The sequence below is a fragment of the Oncorhynchus mykiss genome, chromosome 24 (genome assembly GCF_013265735.2).
Source record: "Oncorhynchus mykiss isolate Arlee chromosome 24, USDA_OmykA_1.1, whole genome shotgun sequence".
In the NCBI taxonomy this organism is placed as follows: Eukaryota; Metazoa; Chordata; class Actinopteri; order Salmoniformes; family Salmonidae; genus Oncorhynchus; species Oncorhynchus mykiss.
In genome coordinates this window covers 26628473-26639925 of record NC_048588.1, presented here as the reverse complement: position 1 = coordinate 26639925, position 11453 = coordinate 26628473, and the positions used below count along the sequence as shown (strand labels likewise).

Genomic DNA, 11453 nt, shown 5'->3' with positions numbered 1-11453 from the left:
ATGTTCCATAGGTGTGAGAATGCGTGCAAGAGGCTTCAGGCATGGTCCCTACCGAGGCATCACGAGCGCTCGGCGGGTCAAGTTTACAGTGAAGTGCGCACGGAGATTTATTTGAATAAGTTCACAGCAAGAGTCTCGCCATTCAGTCATTCTGTCGAACAGTAATGATCCCTTTGTGAGTGCAAGTACAGGACAACCACACCCAATTAGACATAATATGATGATAATATAATAATGAATAATGATAAGATTAATCAAAATAATAATGGCACATAATAACACATTTTAAACTTGGGGGGGGGGGGGGGGGGGGGGGGGGGGTGCTGCTAGAGAAGAACCATGTATCTATCACTGATTGTAGCTTTGTCTGTCGCGCTCCGGAAACGGTGCAGGTCTCTCGCCTCTAAACCCTCCCCAATCCATCCACATGCTAAACATGACGATACAATATACTCAATGGCGATAACCTATCCCATTCAATAAGAAACCAGCACGTCCCCTATTCTGCCCGAATGACCCTGGCTCTAACAAGTGCTATAAACAACAACTATGAAAAGAAAGGGACAACGATGTCTCGAAGCATAGGCCTTTATCCAAATTAAAGTCTTCTAAAGTCTTAGGTAGGGCTGTGACGATTATTACATTTTGGGTAACGGTTATTGTCGAAACATTTTTTGAATTTGTAGGCCTAATGCATCATAATTGTGTTTGGGGCGGCAGGTAGCCTAGTGGTTAGAGTGTTGGGCCAGTAACAGAATTGTTGCTGGATCGAATCCCCGAGCTGACAAGGTAAAAATCAGTCGTGCAATGGCAGTTAACCCACTGTTCCCCGGTAGGCCGTCATTGTAAATAAGAATTTGTTCTTAACTGACTTGTCTAGTTAAAATATATATAGATTTTTAATAATGCATCTCTGAAAATGTGACATCATACCTAATGCATACAACACAGCTTTGGCGACACCCTTCAAAACACGAATTAAGCTTTTCCTCCCAACTGTGGTGTTCTACTCATAAAAAAAACTGTAAAAATGAAAAACTGCTATTGGGTAAGCTAGATCTACTTACATACGGTATGAAGTTGAATCCCCTCTTCTCCTAAAATTAATATATTAAGACAATTATGTCAATATATTTTTTGGGGTCCATGGTTATTGTCTATAATTGTCGGTTGTATTATTATATGATTGTGCCAGCACCAATCTTAGGCTATTTGAATAAAATTGCATTATATTTTCTGCATCCGTTTGTATTTATGGCTAGTTCCCCAGCGCCAGTGTAGGTGGACCTAAATATCTGTCAAAGCATTGGAATAAAACGGACTTATTTTGTCCCCTTGTGTTTATGCTATAGACAGACATTGTAGCCGAAATTGAAGAGCAAATAAACATTATTTTTGAAAAAGTACAGATCTGACATGCCAGTTTGGTGGTGAAAGTACATATAAAGTACAGAAATACAGTACCAGTCAAAAATATATTTGGATTTGTTTAACACTGTTTTGGTTACTACATGATTCCATGTTTTATTTCATAGTTTTGAAGTCTTCACTATTATTCCACAATGTAGAAAATAGTTTACATTTTATTTTTTTTAAACCCTTGAGTAGGTGTCCACACATTTGACTGGTAGTGTAGATACATTACATTTTATATTCCTGACATTGTTTGTTCTGTTATTTCTTCATTTCCTTCTTTTAATTTATTTTGAGATTTGTGTATATTGTTTTGTATTGCTAGATATTACTGCACTGTTGGAGCTAGAGAAGTTGTATGTGTGAGGACAGCGTGCAATTTTTATGCATATGTCACATTATGTGGCTGTGAGAGACTTCCATTTAGGTGAGTGAATTCACACGCGGGTTCCCCTCTCCTCCGTTCACTTCGCGCACCCGTGAAATGGAATCGATGATGGTCTATTTGCACTTCATCACGAAGTGATAACCGCCGCTTTTATTTATTGCTGCACGGACCAATTCATTAGACTGGCTAGCGAATTGTCAATTGGAGGTAACACCACACATTTATATTATGCGGGTCACACTCAGAGTAATGAGGGGAGCTTTTGTGTATTTCCCCACACACATGGATTGCTACACAGTAGGTGTACTTTTCTGAATTCCAAAAATGATGTGTGTGTGTGTGTGGACATGCCTGAGATAATACAACATCTGGTTTATAGATTCTGGGTGTTGTAATACCTTCTTTAATGTTGCACATATTATTGGGTCTATTGTACAGCCTCCTATTATTGTATAGGTAAAAGTAACGGATTCAGGGTTGAAAAGTAGTCTCTCCACCTCAGTAGCTAGTGTAGAGTTTGTCCTTACCTGCCGATTTTAAAAAAGTGAGTCTCATTCTCGCACCCACTTCAAGAATGAAAGTAGCTTAGCCAGGAGTTTACAGTCGTTCCCCTAAGCCTTGACTAGTGGTTTCATTTAAAGAAGAGATGAGCGAGAGGAAGAGAAAATGAGAGGGAAAAGGAAAGAGAGAGCGCACGCGTCTGAAGTCATATGCCAAAAAACATTGATTGCGTTCTAATACAATCGATTAACCGTGACCAGCGTTTTATGAGAGTGATAAGGTTACAATTCCGATAAGACCCAACCTAATATAAACCAGACACCATGCCTATTTTTATAGTCAAAGTGTTGTGTAATATGTTCTCCCTGAAGATAGGACACACCCGAGGCCTAAAATAGGACCCGATCAAAGAAACAGAGACGCTATATAGGCCTATGTGAGAACATATTGTTGCTTTTGATGCAATCATGCCTCTTCCCTGTGTATTTGCTGATGGTGTCGAATACAGACAGCCGAAAGTGCATAAACGCAGCAGCGCATGTTTCATTTGTGTAGGCCTACTACCCCAGAAACCCTCACTCCATCCTCTTTCCGTCTGACTGGCACACGTTCGGGACCACATCCTGTTTGCTGGTTGGATTATACTGGGAGGTGTGAATATACCAGCCCAGTCGAATATACAGCGAGAAGGGGGAGCAGATAGCCTGGCAGATGTGTACCAACCGGTTACAGGGCGCCCCCAACACCACCTGTTCCACATCACGGTTTTATGTACACTGATCAAATGGCAGAGGTCGACAACGAGGTCACTACAATTTCAGTCCCTCTTTTACGCACGCACATTTAACCCGCTGTGGCACCTGAGAGATGGATTTGTTTGGTAATATGCCTGATGTCCTTAATTATAATTTACATTCCAGTCTCAATCATTTCTGACTCGAGTGTAAATGTCGTGAAACAAACCAGAACAAATGCGCTGAATGGAGTATGGACATCCTGTCTCCCGCGCTCTCCTTGGACCACTGCTCGCTTTATCAAGTCCAGACATCGAGACGGAATTTTGTTTCTCAAGAACAACTCAGAAAAAAGGAAAGTTGCTCACTGATTAGTTCACTTTTATAGAGCGTCGTCAGAAATACGATGACTCATTTTATTTTACCCTTGATAAAATCCTTAATATGACTCTTGGAGGAGGTGGATATTATTTAGCCTAATGATGGAAAAAATAATAACATGCCAGTGATTGAATAGTCATGCCAGTGTTTATAAATTAAACTTATACATGATGAAATATAAATCGGTCATATTCAGCACTAATCATCTACACTGACACATTATGAGGTCAATTGAAACCAGGATGTGTCTCGGGGAAGAACCTTTTGCTGCCTCCAATTTGGTTCTTAATGGCAACTGACAGAACAACAAAACGGTAAGGGATGATGTCTTTATAGCTAATGTTATGCTGATGTTGATAATGATGGTAATAAGACCAACCAGGCCTACATGACCTGGTGTTGTCAGGCTAATTCTTGTGTTACTCCTAGCAATGGAAAGTAGAGAAAAGCCACTCAAAATGTAAATGCCGGTCTGGTTAGAATTCATGTTTATTCATGTATAAACGCTCGGAATCAATACGCATACACTGCCGAAACGGCTAAATGAAAGTGGACGGGGGTGCGAATTAAATTGGTGCTCCTGGTTGTCTTTTTCTCACAATCCATTTTCGAGGGTTCCCTAGATGGAGAGTGTGAGTCTAATTATTGCCATCCATGCAATTAGCGACCAGAAGCCATTGGCATGGAAACGTGGGGAGGACGGGGACACAACACCACTTGTCTTTGACACCTCGGATCCAACTGTGATATCTCTCACTTTAGGCTTGTACAATTGCGTCACTCCAAGTCGTCACTGTAGCAGCCTGCTGTATATATATGTGATATTATATAGTAGTTTAGGCCTAGTCTTGATTCTCTAATGTTACCAGACCGTTGTGTCCGTTATAGTACTCGGCCTAAACGTTGGCACCAAAATAATAACTCACTGACACCTACAGTACTGTATGTAACGTTCAGGGTCTATGTGGTTCTGTTCTTCTCTACAGCTGTTCCCGTGTTGCTTACAGATCTGCTCCCCCCTCGATAAGCAAACACCAAGCTTGAATCCCACCCCGACAGAAACCTCATTACTGAGTGCCTTTGAATTCTGCATTACCCCTTCTAATTTTGTTTATAAGAGTGAGATTACTTCCACACTTTATTTTAAGCGGCTTTGGAAAGTTGATAGTTCTCAAGAGTCGAGAACCCAGTGATAACTGGCCGCAGTACACACATTTTTATTCCTGCGGTAAATACCTCGACCATTAAACATCAACACAGTCATCAAGATTAGTGTTTCGGGGGGCGACAGTGTAACAGCGCATTTGACTCACAGACCAACCGTCTCTTCCGAATTATTCCACTGATACTGACGCAGTCTTTTGTGCGTAATTATGTTCCCTGAAGATGCGTGACAAGTAGCACGTCAATGAATTAAATTATTGGCCCAGCCCAACTCGGTGGACTTCTTGTTTTCTCCTCTCCACGGGTACAAACGGCTCTTCCCGTGATTGATGGTTGTTTTAATTTGGTGGATTTTTTTAAATTTTTACAATGTGATTTAAAACTTGGGTGGTCTGACCAAATGATTGGATTGTCCTTTCCAGAACATGCAAAAAGCAGAAAAAAAGAGAAAACAGAGAGATCATGGAGAGACAAGATGGGGCAGAGGGAGAAACACACACACACACACACCACTGGATAAATGTACTTTACCACTTGTCTTTGTGACCCAGTGTTAACACTGGTAGTGTCCCTGCCACTGACTCCCACACCTCACATCCTCACACACACCGCCACCACCCGTATCAACCCTACTGTCCTACCATCAACCCCCACACCAGAGTGTGGGACCCCCAGTGAGAAATCCTCCTCCTCCTACAGACAGCCCGGGCCCAGCCCCAAACCTCTGGGGGTTGTGTAGCTGAGAGGAAGCCCAGCGTCCTGGGGAGAAAGTAAACTACTAGGTCACAATCACACTGATGAGAAAGTCACAGAGTTCCTCAGAGATGAGAAATTAGTCATCCAAAGATCAAGCTCATGCAAAATGGTTTTCTCCTATCATAAAGCAGAAGAATGGCCCTTCCATCTCACAAGTTTATCCCAAATTTGTGACACAGTGTCATCACCAACCTTATAAAAACCTATTTGTAATGTGATGTGGTAGTAGTTTGCTCCTATCACCAGCGGGTAGAGGCCCATCATTGTACAAGGTACAATCCCATCTGTCCTCCACATGTTACTCTGCCCAAGCCCCCTTCCCCTCTTGCCCAGGATGGCAAGCTGCTCCTGGGCTGAGGCTGAAGCCTAGACCTGGGCCTGCTTCGGCCAAGGAGGCCAGAGTGGAGCAGGACGACCCAAAACTGGACACCAGCCCCGAGTCAGAATCTGACATCGCCAGCTCCTCAAACTTCTGGATGACCGCCCTAACAGACTGGAAGGGCATGTCTCTGCGCCAGCGACCCCCACCAGTGGACGCGGCGGACGCTCGGCTGAGGAAGATGTGGGGTGGAGGGGGTAGGCCACAGCGGAGCCTCAGCCTGCCCTGGCCCAGCCCCAGAGCGGGACGCACCCCAGCGTTGCTGAAGCGAGTGGGCAGTAAGGGCTCCCGACAGCTATCGTACACAGTGGAGAAGGACAAGCCCCGCCTTTCAAGTCACCAGCCGCAAGCATCGTCCAATGAGCTCACTCCTGTATGGAAAATAGGAAAGGAACTTATGTCTTTAAATATTGTGCGAATAAACATTGCAATGTCATTATGAAACGGGGTGGTCTTTATGTCCAACTTTTTCTGCACTCAACAAAGCTACATAGTTGTTGCCTCGTTTGGCCTGACTAAAACATGTTGATTGGAGCAGGAACAAACTGGCCCCCAGGCACCCACAGTGTTTCCCCTATATGCATTTAGTAGCGGCAGTGCGTGGCAGCCGTTTGTACTTAAAAACAAAAAGTTGTTATATGTATGCCCCAGGAAGACCCCATGAAGACTGTAGTTGTTAGTTTACTATGGTATAAAAATCGTAGTAAGAAAAACAATATACTATAGTAATTACTGTAGTATTTTTGCAGACTGTAAAATACTTGTGGAACCCTAATGGACAAAACATTTAAAGAGCAAATTTTCCATAACCTATACAGTAGGTAAGTAGAACTGAGGTCTGAATGGACAGTCAGCTTCTGCTCTTTTCTATGTAGGGAACACAATAATATTGGTGCCACCCATAAGAGAGAAACATCTCTCACTTATGGGTGGAACAAATTGGGATATAGGAGGGGAATGTGCTGGGTATATGCAAATGAAATACTGTAGTATATACTATAGTAATTACAGTAGTGTTTTTGCGAAGATTATTGTAGTATTTACTGGAGTGTTTGTGGTCTGTAGTATACTGTAGTATTTACAATAGTATACTACAACATTCTATAGTAAGTACTGTAGCATTCTATAGTAAACCATAGTATTTTTTTCATGTGGGATAGGCACGAGTGAGCAATAATATGTAAAATATCAATGCTGTTCCCATCCCATGTTCGGTCGACAGTGCCAGTCATCCTGGTCAACAACCACTAATAGGCATTTGGCCTGACTCTCTACAGTTAATGATGAAGCTGCACATTTCTGTCATATTTGATTCAAATCAACAGATTGTTTATGGCTTGTTGCTGGGCCAAATTATTAGAGTTTCTGTTGTTTACAGAGAGCAGATGTCAATATGCTTTGTAAGCCAAAATGAAATTGTTAAAGAAATTATTTAATTGTTAGTGGTTCAGCCAAGCGCTGGGAAATCCATGCTGACATCCTGTTCACCACCAGGCGGCACCACAGAGCAGAGTTAAAGGACGTGAATGAACTTTATGTAGGACAGAGCCTGTGTCATGTATGTCCTAGGGACAATATTATGAGTGTGTGGGAGTATTTGCACAAGACTGCCTGTATGTATTTGTAGGCTACAACCGCCACATGATTATGTGTAAGAAATGTAGCCCATCTGTCAGTAGAAATATATCAGCATGCCAGAGGCTAAGAGTATTGTAATCAAAGCAGTGTTTTTTACTTGTTCTGCCACTACCATTAACTCATGGCCAGGTGGAGTAGAGTGCACATCCTCACCTATCCTATACAGAGTGCTGTTGCAGACATCCTCCTCCCAGTAAAACTGACCCCTGACGATGACCACGTCCCCACACACCTGAGGGAGGAGCTGAGGGGAAGACTCCTGGGATACTGAACCAGTGACCCTGTTGCTATGGTGATGAGAGGGTAGTGACGGAGGGCTTGGTCCGTGGTAGGTCACAGTGAGGGAGGAGGTGGAGGGATGGAGCAGCAGCAGAGGGATCCAGGGTGAACGTCAGACCTGGGAAAGGAGAGATTAGGACAAAAGAGAAGGTGAAACCTGATTTACTCTAATCAGGGGCATTGTAAATAATAAGATGTGTATTTGTACTCTTCTTCTACACCAGTAAAGGATGCTGAGGGGAGGATGGCTCATAATAATGTCTGGAATGGAGTAAATGGAATGGTATCAACCACTTGGTTTTTATGTGTTTCATTTGATACCATTCACTCCATTCTATCCATTATTATGAGCCATCCTTCCGTCAGCAGCCTCCACTGTTCTACACAGTATATCAATACATTCTTGGATAAAGAGTATTGCATTGGACTCACTGACAGACTGTTCCATCTCTTCCTCTTGTAGGTCTATAGCACCCTCCAGTGGTGAGCCTGTATCCATGGATACACAGAGAACAGAGAGTTAAAACAGCCCACAAAACAGTTGGCGCCCTTTAAAGCATGTAGGGATGTAAGAATGCCAGATTATCCTTGACCCATTTATTCTCACTTTCCCATGACGTTTACCAGTATTTAGAAGAACCAGAAACCCAACACTGAAGAAACAGAGTAACCACAACAACAATAACTATCTGGCATGCCTCCCAGTTTAAACCTGGAGCCTACAGAATGTGTCTGACCTAGACTAACTGCCAAGCACAGGAGATTGGTGGCACTTTAATTGGGGAGGACGGGCTCGTGGTAATGGCTGGAGCGGAATGGTAGCAAATACATCAAACATATGGTTTCTATGTGGTTCATATGGTTTCTATGTGGTTCACATGATTTCTAAGTGGTTCACATGGTTTCTATGTGGTTCACATGGTTTCTATGTGGTTCACATGGTTTCTATGTGGTTCACATGGTTTCTATGTGGTTCACATGGTTTCTATGTGGTTCACATGGTTTCTATGTGGTTGATGCCATTCCATTTGCTGTTCCACCCATTATTATTAGCCGTCCTCCCCTCAGCAGCCTCCACTGCTGCCAAGGTGCCATTTCACTCACCATATGCAGCAGTGCTCTGGTCCTTGACATCCCCTGTGTCCCTGACGAATGGATTCCCCTGCAGGTGGGATTAGTGGGGTGGGAAAGAATGGGAAGGTGAGTCAGGGAGTGTTCAGTCACTGGGTCACTTGGAGGGTGTGACCTATATTAATCTGAAGATTGAATAGGGCAATGGGACAAGATTGAGCAACCATAAGACTTGTGTGCCTCTCACTTGTCTAAAACAAAGATGTCTAACTATCCTACCTGAAAAGAAAATAAGCTTCCTTACCTGTGAGAAGGCCTTCGTCCCTCCTTCCGCCTGTTCCCCAGCTCTACTGGCTGTCCACCCAGGGGTCGGGAGGCAGGCAGCAGGTGGCAGAAGCCCACTCCCAGCATGGCGGCTCCACAGGGTGGCAACAGCAAGGGCACAAAACGGCACACATAGGGGGACTGATAGAGCGGTGGTGGGCAGAACGGGTGCCACCTTGGGAAGCATGGCACACCCCTTCCTCACTTAGTACACATCACCCTGCCCCCTCCCCACGCCCGACACAGCACCCACACAGGGTATGGGAGCATGGTAGGAGAAGGGCAACGTCAAAATCATGATGAATGAACCTTTTATTCTCCCTTCTGTTCCTCCTCTTGTTCCTCCTCTTGTTCCTCTTCCTCACCCTGTCGCTTGTCGTTCTTTTGTAGTGTTCCGTCAAGACAGGGTGGTGTCTTTAGCATTATTGACAGATGTTGAGTTCAATGCATTTATAGCTCAATATCATCCTATCACCCTTGTCATGCAATTATTTTTTAGTCTTCACCAAAACAAAGGTCAGCATAGTCAACATGTACTGTTGACGATTCAAATAGTGAGGGGGCCATCCCTGAATCACGTATTTTCTATGGGCTGATGCAATGTAACATGTAGCCACAGTATCCTATTAACTATTATTCCGAGAGCCTTGGCCAACACAAAAGACACAAACGATCCTCCTCAGAAACACACAATGAGGAGAGATCCCCACTGTACAGTCATCCTTTTCTAGCACATATCAAAGAGATTTTTCCTCAACAGATCACAAAGATACCTAACTCTGGTAAATGAAAGATCCTCTTCTTTGACAGACCAAACATGTCCCCCACATAGATGGATGATACAGCAGGCTGCATTCACAGAGGGCTCCACTCGATGGAGGGTGAGACGTTAGACATATTCCTGTCCTTTTCTCCCACCTCGATCTTCCATCTATCTCCATCTGCTGATGTTGAGCATGCTGTGCTACGTAGGTTGGCAAGGCAGACAGACAGCAAGGCAGCCTTTTATTGGACACTGCTTGGCATTGCCATGGTTATGGCTTTACGTAAAGACACCAGTAAGGCTGGCCCACTGAGCACACACACACACTAGGGATTAATGTAATGGTCACACACAGACATTAATTTGTCATGCAAACCTTTTCCTTAATCTTCCCCTCTCTCCGCGTCTCCTGCTGTACTACATGAATTATCTGAAAGGGTTTTTGCTACATGATGGGAATATAAAGATCTGCCACAGCTCCATCACCGTGGTTACACTTTGTCTCCATATGGGCTGGTAGGGCCATTGTTCCTTGGGCCACTCCACAACACCAGGGCCAGCTCAAAGTGGGCTTCTGGGGTGAAAGTGTGGAGGACGGAGGAGGGGTAGGAGGAGGATAGAATGGAGACAGGACAATAAAGAGGGAGCTCAGTTGGAAGAGCATGACGCTTGCAATGCAAGGACAGTGGGTTTGATTCCTAGGACCCCCTGTAGGTAAAAATGTATGCACCCATTTGGATAAAAGTGACATTCATATATACACTGCTCAAAAAAATAAAGGGAACACTAAAAGAACACATCCTAGATCTGAATGAATGGAATATATATGTGCTGACAACAAAATCACACAAATTATCAATGGAAATCAAACTTATCAACCCATGGAGGTCTGGATTTGGAGTCACACTCAAAATGAAAGTGGAAAACCACACTACAGGCTGATCCAACTTTGATGTAATGTCCTTAAATCAAGTCAAAATGAGGCTCAGTAGTGTGTGTGGCCTCCACGTGCCTGTATGACCTCCCTACAACGCCTGGGCATGCTCCTGATGAGGTGGCGGATGGTCTCCTGAGGGATCTCTTCCCAGACCTGGACTAAAGCATCCACCAACTCCTGGACAGTCTGTGGTGCAACGTGGCGTTAGTGGATGGAGCGAGACATGATGTCCCAGATGTGCTCACTTGGATTCAGGTCTGGGGAATGGGCAGGCCAGTCCATAGCATCAATGCCTTCCTCTTGCAATAACTGCTGACACACTCCAGCCACATGAGGTCTAGCATTGTCCTGCATTAAGAGGAACCCAGGGCCAACCGCACCAGCATATGGTCTCACAAGGGGTCTGAGGATCTCATCTCGGTACCTAATGGCAGTCAGGCTACCTCTGGCGAGCACATGGAGGGCTGTGCGGCCCCCCAAAGAAATGCCACCCCACACCATGACTGACCCACCGCCAAACCGGTCATGCTGGAGGATGTTGCAGGCAGCAGAACGTTCTCCACGGCATCTCCAGACTGTCACGTGCTCAGTGTGAACCTGCTTTCATCTGTGAAGAGCACAGGGCGCCAGTGGCGAATTTGCCAATCTTGGTGTTCTCTGGCAAATGCCAAACGTCCTGCACGGTGTTGGGCTGTAAGCACAACCCCCACCTGTGGACGTCGGGC

The 11453-nt window shown here is 44.5% G+C and overlaps 1 long non-coding RNA gene across 2 annotated transcripts; it reads right to left on the bottom strand.

The window, feature by feature from the left end:
• Nucleotides 1-323: 323 nt before the first annotated feature.
• Nucleotides 324-10643, bottom strand: LOC118944066. Of its 2 annotated transcripts, none has more exons than XR_005039370.1 (5): nucleotides 9009-10643; nucleotides 8738-8795; nucleotides 8066-8122; nucleotides 7508-7751; nucleotides 324-6087 (listed from the first exon to the last, which is right to left on the bottom strand). It is a non-coding gene; the product is annotated as an uncharacterized LOC118944066 (long non-coding RNA). The 2 variants fall into 2 exon arrangements; XR_005039371.1 differs by having other exon boundaries at nucleotides 7587-7751.
• Nucleotides 10644-11453: the final 810 nt, after the last annotated feature.